Below are 14,960 nucleotides of genomic sequence, written 5' to 3' on the forward strand. Positions count from 1 at the left end.
TTACGTAATATAATGTACATATGTTATTGTATTTAGATTCAGGAAGATGAATAGTAAAAATCATCTCAGATCAAACAATCTTTGAAAATTCCATGTGAATAATTTGAGGGACCTTGGCTTTGAATTCCTATTTTTTCTTCCCTGACTGATTTATTTGGTGATTTGAGTTCGAGGATTATCTGAAATTATAACTATATTGGATAAATCACATGAGAATGGGGAAGAATAGGCAGAGATATCTCCCTTGTTTTTTACAGTGTCCTTATAAAATAGGCAGAATATTTTTCAGATGGAGAATCTGTAAAGTCTGTAGGCATTAAATTACATAGCTGGGCCACTTCTCAAGCAGTTATTAATTGGGGCTCTTAACTGGGGATAGCCCTAAGGATGTAGAATAACAGGAACAGGGAACCCTGGAGCATAGCTTCCCTTATTGCTGTGGTAGGGCCTTTAAATCATTGGAAAATCACAAGCTAGCTTGGTGTGTAGGACCAGGAGTGTGATAAAAGGGTGAATAGGAGGGTGATTTAAAAATTTTTGTATTGATCATAAATTTAAGGAAGAATTGCATACAGCTCCTGTTTTCATGTATTGGATATAATTTTAAATATTTTTTGTCCTCTCCATCTTTTCTCATTAAAAACAAAAGAAAAATAAAATCCTTTTAACAAATATTGTTCATATAGTCAAAGTAAAATCCTATATTTAACTATAACTTGTTCCAAGGATGAGAGGCCTGCTGATTATGTATGAGTCTTTTTATGTAGTATTTATTCAGCTACTCCTACACAGAACCATAGATAATCAGAATGGGAAGGTACTTTAGAGATTACCTAATAATACCTCCCCCTTTCCCCTCCCTAGATGAGGTTACTGAGGGGCAAAAAGTTTTCAAAAATCCACTTAGCTAGTCTGTGATAGAGTTATTAAACTTGAAAACATTAATTTTATTAGTACCAACTAATAGTCTTTACCCTAAAAGACTTTGTATTCTACTAAGAATAATGTCTTCAAATAAGTAGATAGAATATGATTTGAGGAGACTACTACTGATGGGATTGGAATGGAGGTGAAGGGTACATCATAAAAGACATTTTGTAGTAGGTTGTATCCAAGGAGGCAAAGGTGAGAAAGGAAGGAATTTAAAATGTTGGAAAATAGGTCAAGAATAAATAAATTTTACATCATTAGCTTCCTTGAAAACCATGATTTTAAAAGCATGTACATTATGTTTTAAGAAATCACAAGTGATTAATGTCCAGATGCATTAGAACTGGAGGGTAGAGAGAAAACAGAAATACTTCCTTCCATCACCTACTGAAAGGAATACCCATAAGTCTTAGGAACATCAAAGTCAGACTCTGGAGATTCCACATCAGATTACAGACATTTAGAAAGACAAAAATTCAAGTATCAGAAATCACAGTCGGAATCACATGAGCAAGACCTGGCAACTTCTACTGGAAATGAGAGAAAATCTTTTTCAACAGTGTTACAAAAGACAAGCAAAGCATATTTCCCCTTGCAAAGCTGTGTCTGTTCCTGCATGGAGGGGGAAAAAAAAGGTGAATCTTTAATACAATGGACCACTTTCAAGCATACTTGATGAAAAGATCAGAGCCGAGCAGAAACTTTGAGATTCAAATACAAAATAGGAATCAAGAGAAGCCCTTTGAAGGGATTGTATGATTGTGCAGTGTTAACTTTCTAGAGGGAAAGAGAAACAAAAATACTTTCAGAACCTTAAGGTTTCCAAAGGTTTTTTGCTGTTCAGACCTTTCAGTTATATCTGACTCTTTATGACTCCATTTGGAGTTTTATTGGCAAAGATACAGGAGTGGTTTGCCATTTTGCAGATGAGAACACTGAGGCAAACAGGGTTAAGTGACTTGTCCAAGGTGACACAGTTCAGAAATATCTGAGGTCAGATTTTAACTCATGTTTTCCTGACTCCAGGCCAGGGGCTATCCATTGTGTCACATAACTGCTCTCAGAAGGCATTAAAGGAGTTAAGTTGGGGGGAAAAAACAAAACAAGACAAAGAACAGAGCACCTTGGGATGGATTGGTTCTGTTCTCAGGGCTTAAAGAGAGGGAAAAAGAAGGAAAGGTAAAAGGGATACACTAAAAAAAACTTTATTTTTAAAGGAAGGGATACATTTGTGATTAAAGGAGGAAGGTGATTCAAAGAGAGGAATCAAGAGAAACTTGATATTTCTCTAATTGGGTATGATATACAAACCTGGAAAAAGTATAAGAGGAGCATGTATTAAAAGAACTTCATCCCTATCAAAACCAGATTAGGGAAGGTTGAAAAAATACACACATACACACACACACACATGTATATACACACATATACACAACACATGCAGAATTTGATGTACAAATATAAAAAGGAAGCACAGATTATTAGGAGTTGGAAATTAAAGTTTTGACAGACCAGCCAAGGAGGTCAAATAGGAAGAAGCATTGCTACAAATTCTTTCCTCTCCCATCCCCTTGCTAGCCTACCAACTACTCCAGCAAAGCTATAAGAAGGTCTCTAGACCTAGTGGGGATCAAGAAATCTAAGAGGAAAACAAAGTAGGCATCTTTCCCCCCTAGGACAAATTCAACCCACTGGCAGGAATTGTGACTGGGATCCTGGACTTTGTCCCATACCTGGGCTGGTATTATAGGATCTCCCATAAAGGCAGAGATCATGGATTTAGACCAGGCAGGAGTTCAAGGTTTCCTAGAATAGATTGAAGACTCAGTTCAGTTCCAAACTGAAAACAGAATGAGCATAATAATGTTGATCACCCCAGATAGATTCCAAGCTCATCCTGGGGCCTGGACTAGAGGTAGGCCAGCCAGAGGTGATGGGGGTAGGCCTTTCACACAGTCTTTTGAAGGGCTCTGAAAAAGGCTGGGCAAAGAGCATGATGCTAGATAGCTGAGAGAGGCTGGTAGACATACTTGGCTTAGTGCAGGTACTCTGAACTTGGTCTTTGCTTAGTCATTCAACTAACAGCCCTGGAGCACCACCTGGGACAAGTCTGCAGCTGTGCTGACTAGATATAACCTTTGTGTGGAACCTGAAAAGCCCAAAGGAAAGGGTCTAGCTTTGCTCATATAGTGCCTGATGAAAGTCTGCAACTCCTTGACTCAAGCTACCCTTGTTATCCTTAAAGAACATGGTAATCCATAACTCAGAAACATAACAATGTGGCCCCCCATAAGAGGTTTACATAAGTGGCTTACAAAGTCACAGTAGTATCAATAGAAGAGTATAGAACCCAAGATGGAGCCCTGACCTGGGAGGTAAGGCTGAGTAAATTTAAAAAAAAAAAAAAAGATAAAGAGCTATTATGGTTCTTCTCCTGATGCCTAAGACTAACCAAGAAGAATAATTCAGAAATTCCATAAGTAAAACCTCAAAATAAATAAAAAAGCTTGTTTACATAAGCAAATACAATTCCTAGAAGAAATGAAGCAAGAGTTAAAATATATTGTAAGCGAGATGAAGTTGATAGGTGAAAGAACTGGAAAAGAAATAAACCAAAGAGGAGAGAAGTAACAGCTTAGCACAACAAATATGAAATCTTTCCCAAGTAATATTCTTTGAAAAATTGAATAGCTTAAGTAGAAATGAATGACTCCATATGATGAGAAATTTTAAAATAGAAGACTGAAAAAGTATATCTCATTTCAAAAACAACTGATGAAAAAAAAGTATCAGTGAGAGAGAAAATTTAAGAATCATTGACTTGGAAACTGACCAAAAAAGAGGTTGAGTAATGTATTTTAAGAAGTCTTGAAAGAAAACTGTTCATATATATTACAAGAAGAGGGGAAAATTAAAACAGAAGGTGTCAAGCACTGTACTCATTAAGCCCTGAGGATAAAAAAAGAGGTTAAAGGCTATTCCTGTGCTCCAGAAATTTACATTCTAATAGGGGAGATGAAAAAGCAAACAAATCTGTACAAAAAGCTACATCCAGGATAAATAAATAAGAAATAATTAACAGAGGGAGGGTACTAGAATTAGTTGGAATTGGAAAGATTTTAGTTGAGTCTTAAAGAAAGCCAGCCGGGACATGAGGAAAGAGAGCATTGTAGGTTTGTAGGAGAGAGACTGAGAAAAATACATAGAGCTGAGAGATGGAGTGTCTTGTTTTTGAAATGGGATGAAAAGAGTGTATGATAAGTCCTACCTGAAGACAGGTAGGACAGGATTAGATTTTGACAGGCTTTAAATGTCAAAGAGAGCATTTTGCATGATACTGGAGGCCACAGGGAGTCCCTGGAATTTATTGAGTAGGGGGTATGAATATGACATGATTGGACCTGTCCTGTAGGAAAATTTCATTCGTCTCTGAGAGAATATGGATTAGAATGGGGAGACTTGTAGCAGGCAGACCCATCAGCAATCATGGTAGAGACAAGGTGTGAGATGAGGAGGGCTTGCACCAGCATGGTAGCAGTGTTAGAGGAGAGAAGGGGGACCTTCTGAGAGATGTTGAAAAGTGAAATCAGTAGGCGAGGGGGGCAGCTTGGATATGGAGGAAGGGTGAGAGAATTTGAGAAATCCAGGATGGCTCCTGGGATGAGAGCCTGAGGGGCTGAGACAAGGGAGTTGCCTCTACAATACTAGGGAAAGTAGAAGGTAGGGAGACTTAGGGGCAAAAATGAGTTCTGTTTTGGACATAATTGAATTTAAGATGTTTACTGGATGTCCAATTTGAGATGACTGAAAGACAGTTGGAAATAATGAGATTGGAGATCAGCAGAGAGATTGGGGCAGGATAGATAGATTTGAGAATCTTCAGCATAGAAATGGCAATTAAATCCATGGGAATTGATGAGAACACCAAGTGAAGTGATATAAAATGGGAAGAGGTCCCAAGACAGAATCCTGAGAGACATCTACAGTTAGAGGGCATGATCTGGAGGAGGGTTCAGCAAAGGATTGGGGAATGACCAGTCAGGGAGGAGGAAAATCAAGAGAGAATGATGACCTGAAAACCTAGCAAAATGGGGATAATGAGGAGGGGGTGATCAACAGTATCAAAGGTTGCAGAGAAGTTGAAGAGAATAAATATTAGAAAAAGAAAAAAAAAAGAAATTTGTGATTGGGATCTGGGAGAGGGGAAGAGAATATGGGTAAGGGAGAAGTTTATGGATATGGAACATAGAGCCATTCCCCTGCTTTCTTCTTTGTAAAGAATTGGCTGGAGTACTACTACTGGCTTATATCCCAAAGAAATACTAACAAAGAGAAAGGGACCTGTATGTGCCAAAATGTTTGTGGCAGCCCTTTTTGTAGTGGCTAAAAACTGAAAAATGAAATAATTCCCATCAATTGGAGAATGATTGGGTAAATTGTGGTATATGAACGTTATGGAATATTATTGTTCTGTAAGAAATGAACAGCAGGAGGAATACAGAGAGGCTTGGAGAGACTTACATCAACTGATGCTGAGTGAAACGAGCAGAATCTGGAGATCATTATACATTTCAACAACAATACTAAATGAGGATCAATTCTGGTGGAAGTGGATATCTTCGACAAAGAGAATATCTAATTTAGTTCCAATTGATCAATGATGGACAGAATAAGCCACACCCAGAAAAGGAACACTGGGAAATGAGTTAAACTGTTTGTACTTTTGTTTTTCTTCCCAGGTTATTTTTACCTTCTAAATCCAATTCTTCCTGTGCAACAAGAGAACTGTTCGGTTCTGCACACATATATTGCATCTAGAATGTACTATAACATATTTAACATGTATAAGACTGCCTGCCATCTAGGGGAGGGGGTGGAGGGAGGAAAGGGAAAAGTCAGAACAGAAGTGAGTGTAAGGGATAATGTTTTTAAAAATTACCCAGGCATATGTTCTTTCAATAAAAAGTTATAAAAAAAATTGGCTGGGATCAAAGAGAGAAAGAAAAAGTATAAATAAATAAATAGAAATATATAAATAATAATCATAATTGTGAGTGGGATGAACTCGCTCATAAAACAGAAGATGACAACTTGGATTAGAAAGAAGCATCTTGCAATATGCTGTTTATAGGAAGCACACTTGAAATATCCTATTCACCCACATTAAAGTAAGGAACTTGAACAAAATTTCTTGTGTTTTAGTTGAACTAAAAAAACTGAAAAAAGCTGGTGATGCTAGTCAAAACTATAGCAAAAATGGATTTGATTAAGAGATAAATGGTGATTATAATTTGTCTAAAGATACAATACACAATGAATTAATATCAATACTTGTATTCACTGAATGATATAGCATCTAAATACTGAAAAGAAAAGCTAAATGAGTGATTGAGAGAAATATAGAGCAGAACATACTAGTAGAAATAATCATACTATTTTCAGTGGTAGACATATCATAAAACAAACAAAAATATTAGAAGGTAAGCAATAAATTGAGAAAACATTTTTACATTTAACGGTTCTGATAAAGTCCTCATTTCTAAAATATATAGAGAATTGACTCAGATTTATAAGAATTCAAGCCATTCTCCAATTGATAAATGATCAACAGATATGAACAGACAATTTTTACATAAAGAAATTAAAACCATTCCTAATCATATGGAAAGATACTCTAAATCACTATTGATCAGAGAAATGCAAATTAAGATATCTCTGAGATACCATTACACATCTCTCAGGAAAAGGTAATGAGGAATGTTGGAGGGGATGTGGGAAAACTAGAACATTGATACGTTGTTGGTGGAACTATGAAGAGATCCAATCATTCTGGAGAGCAATTTGGAACTACACTCTAAAAAAAAGTTATCAAACTGTACATTCCTTTCCCAAAGAGATCTTAAAGAAGGGAAAGGGACTCACATGTACAAAAATGTTGGTGGCAGCCCTTTTTGTAGTGACTAGAAATTGGAAATTGGATGGATGCCCATCAATTGGAGAATGGCTGAATAAGTTATGGTTTTTGAATGATATATGGAATATTATTGTTCTATAAGAAACGATTGACATGATAATTTCAGAGAGGCTCATGGAAAGCATGAACATCAGCTAAGTGAAATGAGCAGAACCAGGAGACCATTGTATGCTGCAACAAGATTATAAGGTGATCAATTCTAATGAACGTGATGCTTTCCAATAATGAGATGATTGAGGCCAGATCCAATGATCATGTGATGAGGAGAGCCATCTACACCCAGAGAGAGGACTGTGGGAACTGAGTGTGGATCACACCATAACATTCTCACACTTTTTTGTTGTGGTTTACTTATATTTTATTTTCTTTCTCATTTACTTTCCTTTTTGATCTGATTTTTCTTGTGCAGCAAGAGAATTGTATAAATATGTTTACACATATTGAATTTGACATATATTTTAACATGTATAACATTTGGATTTCTTGCCATCTAGGGGAGGGAATGGGGAGAAAAAAGGGAAAAAATTGAAACAAGGCTATACAAGGGTCAGTGTTGAAAAATTATTTGTGCATATGTTTTGAAAATAAAAAGCTTTAAAAATAAAATAAAAAATTTTTAAAAGAACACAAAACCATTAAAAACTATAAAGAAGTTAAGAACTTGAATAAACTTTTAGAAAAGTTAGATATTATACTTCTCTAGCAATTTTTTAAATGACAATAGAAAGGAATGTATACACACACATCATTTTAACCTGTGTATATCATCTTTACAGAAATTGACTGTTTAGGAAATTAGGGCATTAAATTTTTAACCAAATGCAGGATAGCAGTTATATTAAATATATTATTTACTGACCACAGTGCAATAAAATTATATTTCATAAAGAGCCATAGAAAAAGGATTAAAATCAACTAGAAAATAATTTAATCCTGAAGTCCTGAAGCATGGTATACAAAAGAACAAATCATAAAAATGATAATAGTTTCATTAAAGACCAGAAAGATGAGACAAAAATACCAAAGTTTTGGTAATGTAACCAAAGCAGACCTTAGGGGAAAATTCATATCTCTAAATACTTTTATCAGCAAAAGAGAGAAAACAGATCAATGATTTTAAGTAAAAATAAGGCCTTAAAAACATAAGAAAAATTTTAAAAATTAACTACTAAAGTAGAAATTTTGAAAGTCAAAGAGATAAATATAATTAAAATAAAAAAGTTACTTTTTTTGAGTAATGTATTTCAAGAAATCCTAAAAGAAAACTGTTCAGATACATTATAAAAAGAGGGTAAAATGAAAACAGAATGTGTCAGGCACTGCTAATTAAGCCCTGGGGATACAAAAAGAGGTAAAAGACTATTCCTGTACTCCAAAAATTTACATTCTAATGGGCAAGACAAGAAAGCACACAAATCTGTATAAAAAGCTACATACAGGTTAAATTAATAGGAAATAATTAATAGAGGGAAGATACTAGAATTAGGTGGAATTGGAAAGGTGCTTTTTTTCAGAGAAATTTCATTAGTTAATTTTAATTTTAAAAAAGTCAAATTGCCACTATCAAAAATGAAAAAAAAAATGAACTGATGCTGAGTGAAATAAGCAGAATCAGGAATACATTGTGCACAATAACAGTAAGGATGTGCCATATGCATCCGGAAAAAAAAAAAAAAAAAACTAAAGAGACTGAATGTAAATCAACATATTCTATGTTAACTTCTTTTTTTCTTTTTTTTTTTTTTAATCTTACCCATGGTTTCTCCCTTTTGCTCTGATTTTTCTCTTCCAACATGATTCATAAAGCAATGTGTGTTTAAAAAACACAATAAAATAAATAAATGAAAAATGAAAAAAAAAGACAAAATCTTAACAAATGAAGTAATAATAGATATTATTAGAATCTATTTTACCCAACTATATGCTAAAAAACCCTCTAGCAACTTGAAAGAAAATCTCTAGCAACTTAAAATAAAAGATTATTTAAAAAGATATAAAATGCCCAAATTAACAGAATAAGAAATAGAGTAGTTAAACAACTTAATCTCAGAAAAAAGAAATAAAATAAGATTTATATTAACTCCCAAAGGACCACTCAAAGGAAACACTTTTTACAGAAATGCAGATCTAAATAATTGAAAACTGTTTCTTCCTCATGGATAGATTAAACCTGTATAATAAAAAAAATGAAAGTATTGACAAAATTAATTTAGTTAATCTATTTTATACCAATCAGATTGCCAAAGGATTGCTCCACAACCCTTCCCCCAAACCAAAATGCATATGGTAAAACAAAAAGTCAAAATTCTTAAGTGAAATAATAGTAAAAAGAAAAGTGAAAAATAAAGATATGTAGAAATATTAGATCTCACAATATACTACGTAGTTGTAATCTTCAAAATGACTTGCTATCAGTCAAAATAGCCATCATTCCAGAGTACCAGTGATGAAGCATGCTACCTACCTCCTTTCAGAGAGGTAATAGACTCAGGATGTAGAGTGCCATATTTTTTGGACATGTCCAATGTGAGAATTTGTCATATTTGACTCTGCATAATTTTTTTAACAAGAGTTTTCTTTTTTGTTTTCTTTTCAAATAGTGGGGAAAGGAATGGGAATTTATTCATTGAAAAAATAAAATTTAATAATAAAGAATATAGTGATGAATTTATTATATAGTTTTGGAAAATCAGCATATGAAATGGAGAACCACCATTTCATTTACAACTTCATTTTGTGTTCTGTTTATCTGAAAATGCTCTTTTTTTTGTATTAATTTTTTTTAATGCATAGTGACTTAGAGCCAGGAGCTGGTAGTGTCAAAGGAATTAGCAAGCTTTTCTTTCACAGTGATCCTAAAGAAAAGTTTATTACTCTCTACAGTAATTAGAGTGAAGTTTAAAAAGAATACACTTTATTCCTAAATGTTGGAGAAGGGCAGTTTGTAGCTGAATTATTTTGGGAGTCAAAAGTCCTGTAAAGTTTACTTACCTTGTGGAAAAATACTAGAAACAATCATTACTTCCTCATTGCCTTTTTTGGGTACCTTAACAGAATAAACTTGGTGTTGGATAACTTATGAACCTCTCATTCATAAAAGAACAAGACTTATTTGAGATTTCTTCTGTGTCAAGTATATTAAAACGAAACAGTAGATGCTATTTTTCTTGCCTAAAATGAGTGTTGATTCTCTCCCATGTGACATATCGTCTGACTAAAGAAAATCTAGTCTGATTCACATGGGTAGTTCTTGTTACAAAATTGGCCAGAGGACTATACACCAGTTGTATTGTGTCAAGGTGTAAGGGTCACTTAGGAAGGGAAAAAATAGGTAATATCAGGCAGTAGTTCAGTTCAAGAAACATTTTTAGAAAATTATTGTAAAGTGGTGGCTCGGGGGCGGAGCCAAGATGGCGGAGAAGAAACACACGACTCAGTGAACGTCCTCACTCCCTCACAACCAATTAGATAAATTAAGTCTCAGAATTAGCTCAGGACTGATAGATAACACAAGGACTGGAAGCACGACTTACCAGCTGAAGAGAATCTGGAGTTTCAACAGGAAAGGTCAGTTCTCAGGGGAGGAATAAGAAAGACCAGCACAGACGGTGGGGTAGGGGCACACTGCGCCCATTGCGCTGGGAAGGGCTCTGGGATCAGAGAAGCCACTGAGGTAAAGGAATCTGGCACAGGCTGTTAGCTCTTCTCTGCTAATTATTTAGCAGTTCAGAAGAGAAAGCCAAAATATTTTAAAACTCAGATTAGATTTTCCCCGATCCTGGGGGTGACTCAACAGACTCGGCACCAGGGGGTGTGGCCTCAGCTACCACCTGAGAATAGTTAAGAGACTGACAAGTGGGTGGATACGGCCCAAGGCAACACACACTGCCTAGCTTAGCTGGAGGGAGTGGAACTCAGCTCCAGGAAGTCCCAGAGAAGCGGAACCTTTGAACTAGGGACCGCGGTTTCTGGCAGACACTTCCAGTTTGAGCGCAGGGGCTTCTCACGTCACCTGCTGCAGACATCCACTCCCCACCCGGACACATAGGCTGGGCTTCGTGCTGTCTTCACTATTCTACGCCCTCGAAGCACAGTAGTGCTAATCACCTCTGAGGCACTTCCAGGGAGGGGGTGGGGAACTCTCTCCCAGAGCTCTCTCTTAGCTCAGGCGCGGGGCCACTGCATCCATCCGGTCTGGGAGGAAGCTGGTAAAGAAGTAAATAATTTCCTACCCCAGAGACAGACCCCAAAAGATTTTTTTAAGTATGAGCAAAAAAGCTAGAAAAACTATAGATTCCTTCTATACAGAGAAAGAGCGGGTATCCAACCCCGAGGAAGTTAACAGCAAAGATTCAGAAGATAACAACCTAAAGGGGAACGATTCCTGCCCCCCATCACATAACTCTCTCCTAGAAGAAGCTCTTAAAAAATTGAGGGAGATTGAAGAAAAATGGGGAAAAGAAAGGGAAGTTATGATAGAGAATAACAACGTCCTGAAATTGGAGTTGGAAAAAATAAAGAATTCACAGGAGATGCAGGGAAACAAAATTAGTGAATTAGAAAAGGTTAAAAAAACACAGGAAAGTAGGATTTCTGAATTGGAAAAGATAAAAAAGTCTCAAGAAAATAGAATTTCTGAATTGGAAAAAGAAAATAATTCTCAAAAAAAAAAATTAGGGAAATGGAAAAAAACTCAATAGAGCAAAATAATTCATTTAAAAACGAAATTGGGCATTTACAAAAAGAACTAAAAACTGTGAAAGAAGAAAATAACTCCTTAAAAGTCAGGATGGAACAAATAGAAATGAATGATTCACAGAGAACCCAAGAATCAGTCAAACAAAACAAAAAAAATGAGAAGCTGGAGAACAACGTCAAATACTTACTGGGAAAATCTATAGACCTGGAAAATAGATCTAGGAGAGATAATCTGCGGATTATTGGACTTCCAGAAAACTATGACCAAAAAAAGAGCCTAGATTCTATTTTACAGGAAATTATCAAAGAGAACTGTCCAGAGATAATAGAAACAGAAGGGAAAGTAGATGTGGAAAGAATTCATCGAACTCCTTCTGAAATAGACCCTAAAAAAAGAACACCACGGAATATTGTGGCTAAGCTGCAGAATTACCACACAAAGGAGAAAATCCTGCAAGCAGCTAGAAAAAAACAATTTAAATACCAAGGTGCCACAATAAGGGTCACCCAAGATCTGGCTGCCTCCACATTAAAAGATAGAAGGGCCTGGAACCTGATATTCCGAAAGGCAAAAGATCAAGGACTGCAACCAAGAATGAACTACCCAGCTAAGTTTAGCATCTTTTTCCATGGAAGAAGATGGTCATTCAATGAAACAGAGGAATTCTATATGTTTCTAAGAAAAAAACCAGACTTAAACAAAAAATTTGATCTACATCCACAAGACTGAAGAGAAACAGAAAAAGGTACACAGAACCCTTGAGAACTGTAACTCTGTTGTGGGTATATAAAAAATACTCAAGGATAATTTGATTTTACTGATATAAAAGAAAAAAAGGGGGGTGTGGTAAAGGGAAGGAGGTCGGTTCAGAAAAAGGGGAAGGAGTGATAAAAAGAGGGAAACTACATCCCAGGAAGAGACATAGAAAATACACCATATCTGAGGGAACTTAGTGAGGGGGAGAATCATTGTGTGAATCTTACTCTCATCAGAAGAGGCTCAAAGAGTAAATAATTAACATATTTGTTTTTCAGAGAATTTTCTCTCACCTCATTAAAAGGGGGAAGAGGAAAAGGGGAAAGGAAAAGGAGAATAAGTGAAGGGACTTGGAGGGAGGGGGGAGGGATCCTAAAAAAAAAAAAAAAAAAAGAGGGAGGGTTGCGCGTCACAAGGGGGGTCTGTAAATTAAATATCGGGGAGGGGGATCAGGGGGGTCAAGGGAAAAAAGTATAATCTGGGGATAATACGATGGCAGGAAACACAGAATTAGTAATTTTAACTGTAAATGTAAATGGGATGAACGATCCCATCAAACGGAGACGGATAGCAGATTGGATCAAAAAGCAGAACCCTACAATATGTTGTCTACAGGAAACACACTTAAAGCAGGGAGATACATACAGAGTAAAGGTAAAAGGTTGGAACAGAGCCTATTATGCTTCAGGTAAAGCCAAAAAAGCAGGGGTAGCTATCCTTATCTCAGATCAAGCAAAAGCAGAAGTAGATCTCGTTAAAAAAGATAAGGAAGGAAACTATATCCTGCTGAAAGGTAGCATAAATAATGAAGCCATATCAATACTAAACATATATGCACCAAGTGGTATAGCATCTAACTTTCTAAAGGAAAAGTTAAGAGAACTGCAAGAAGAAATAGACAGTAAAACTATAATAGTGGGAGATCTCAACCTTGCACTTTCAGATTTAGACAAATCAAACCACAAAACAAACAAGAAAGAAATTAAAAAAGTAAATAGAACATTAGAAAAACTAGGTATGATAGACCTTTGGAGAAAACTGAATGGCAATAGGAAGGAATATACTTTCTTCTCAGCAGTTCATGGATCCTATACAAAAATTGACCATATATTAGGACATAAAGATCTCAAAATTAAATGTAGGAAGGCAGAAATAATAAATGCCTTCTTCTCAGATCACAATGCAATAAAAGCTACATTCAGTAAAAAGTTAGGGGTAAATAGACCAAAAAGTCATTGGAAACTGAATAATCTCATCTTAAAGAATGACTGGGTGAAAGAGCAAATTATAGAAACAATTAACAATTTCACCCAAGATAATGATAATGATGAGACATCATATCAAAATCTTTGGGATGCAGCTAAAGCAGTAATAAGGGGAAATTTTATATCTTTAGAGGCTTATTTGAAGAAAATTGAGAAAGAGAAGATTAACGAATTGGGCTTACAACTTAAAAGGCTAGAAAAAGACCAAATTATAAACCCCCAACCAAAAATTAAACTCGAAATACAAAAATTAAAAGGAGAAATCAATAAAATTGAAAGTAAAAAAACTATTGAATTAATAAATAAAACCAAGAGTTGGTTTTATGAAAAAGCCAATAAAATAGATAAACCTTTGGTAAATTTGATCAAAAAAAAGAAAGAGGAAAATCAAATTGATAGTCTTACAAATGAAAAGGGGGATCTTTCCACCAATGAAGAGGAAATTAGAGAAATAATAAGGAGTTACTTCGCCCAACTTTATGCCAATAAATTTGATAACTTAAGTGAAATGGATGACTTTCTCCAAAAATATAGGCTCCCTAGATTAACAGAGGAGGAGATAAATTGCTTAAATAGTCCCATTTCAGAAAAAGAAATAGAACAAGCTATTAATCAACTCCCCAGGAAAAAATCCCCAGGGCCAGATGGATTCACATGTGAATTCTACCAAACATTTAAAGAACAATTAGCCCCAATGTTATATAAATTATTTGAAAAAATAGGGGATGAAGGAGTCCTACCAAACTCCTTTTATGACACAGACATGGTACTGATACCTAAACCTGGTAGATCGAAAACTGAGAAAGAAAATTATAGACCAATCTCCTTAATGAATATTGATGCTAAAATCTTAAATAAGATATTAGCAAAAAGACTTCAGAAAATCATCTCCAAGATAATACACTATGATCAAGTAGGATTTATTCCAGGAATGCAGGGCTGGTTTAATATTAGGAAAACTATTAATATAATTGACCATATTAATAATCAAATTAATAAGAACCATATGATCATCTCAATAGATGCAGAAAAAGCATTTGACAAAATCCAACATCCATTCCTACTAAAAACTCTTGAGAGTATAGGAATAAATGGATTATTCCTTAGAATAATCAGGAGTATATATTTAAGACCGTCAGTAAGCATAATATGCAATAGAAATAAACTGCAACCTTTCCCAGTAAGATCAGGAGTGAAACAAGGTTGCCCACTATCACCATTACTATTCAATATAGTACTAGAAACGCTAGCCTCGGCAATAAGAGCCTAGAAAGAGATTCAAGGAATTAGAGTAGGAAATGAGGAAATCAAACTATCACTTTTTGCAGATGACATG

At 35.3% G+C, this 14,960-nt stretch overlaps 1 protein-coding gene and 1 long non-coding RNA gene across 4 annotated transcripts in view; one reads left to right on the forward strand and one right to left on the reverse strand.

Annotated features, from left to right (window-relative positions):
* Positions 1-14,960, forward strand: part of SORL1 (sortilin related receptor 1) — a 206,326-nt gene that overhangs the window by 35,808 nt on the left and 155,558 nt on the right. The window lies entirely within an intron of this gene.
* Positions 1-14,960, reverse strand: part of LOC141562638 (uncharacterized) — a 36,714-nt gene that overhangs the window by 7,851 nt on the left and 13,903 nt on the right. The window lies entirely within an intron of this gene.

This window comes from Sminthopsis crassicaudata, chromosome 3, assembly GCF_048593235.1.
Source record: "Sminthopsis crassicaudata isolate SCR6 chromosome 3, ASM4859323v1, whole genome shotgun sequence".
Taxonomy (NCBI): Eukaryota; Metazoa; Chordata; class Mammalia; order Dasyuromorphia; family Dasyuridae; genus Sminthopsis; species Sminthopsis crassicaudata.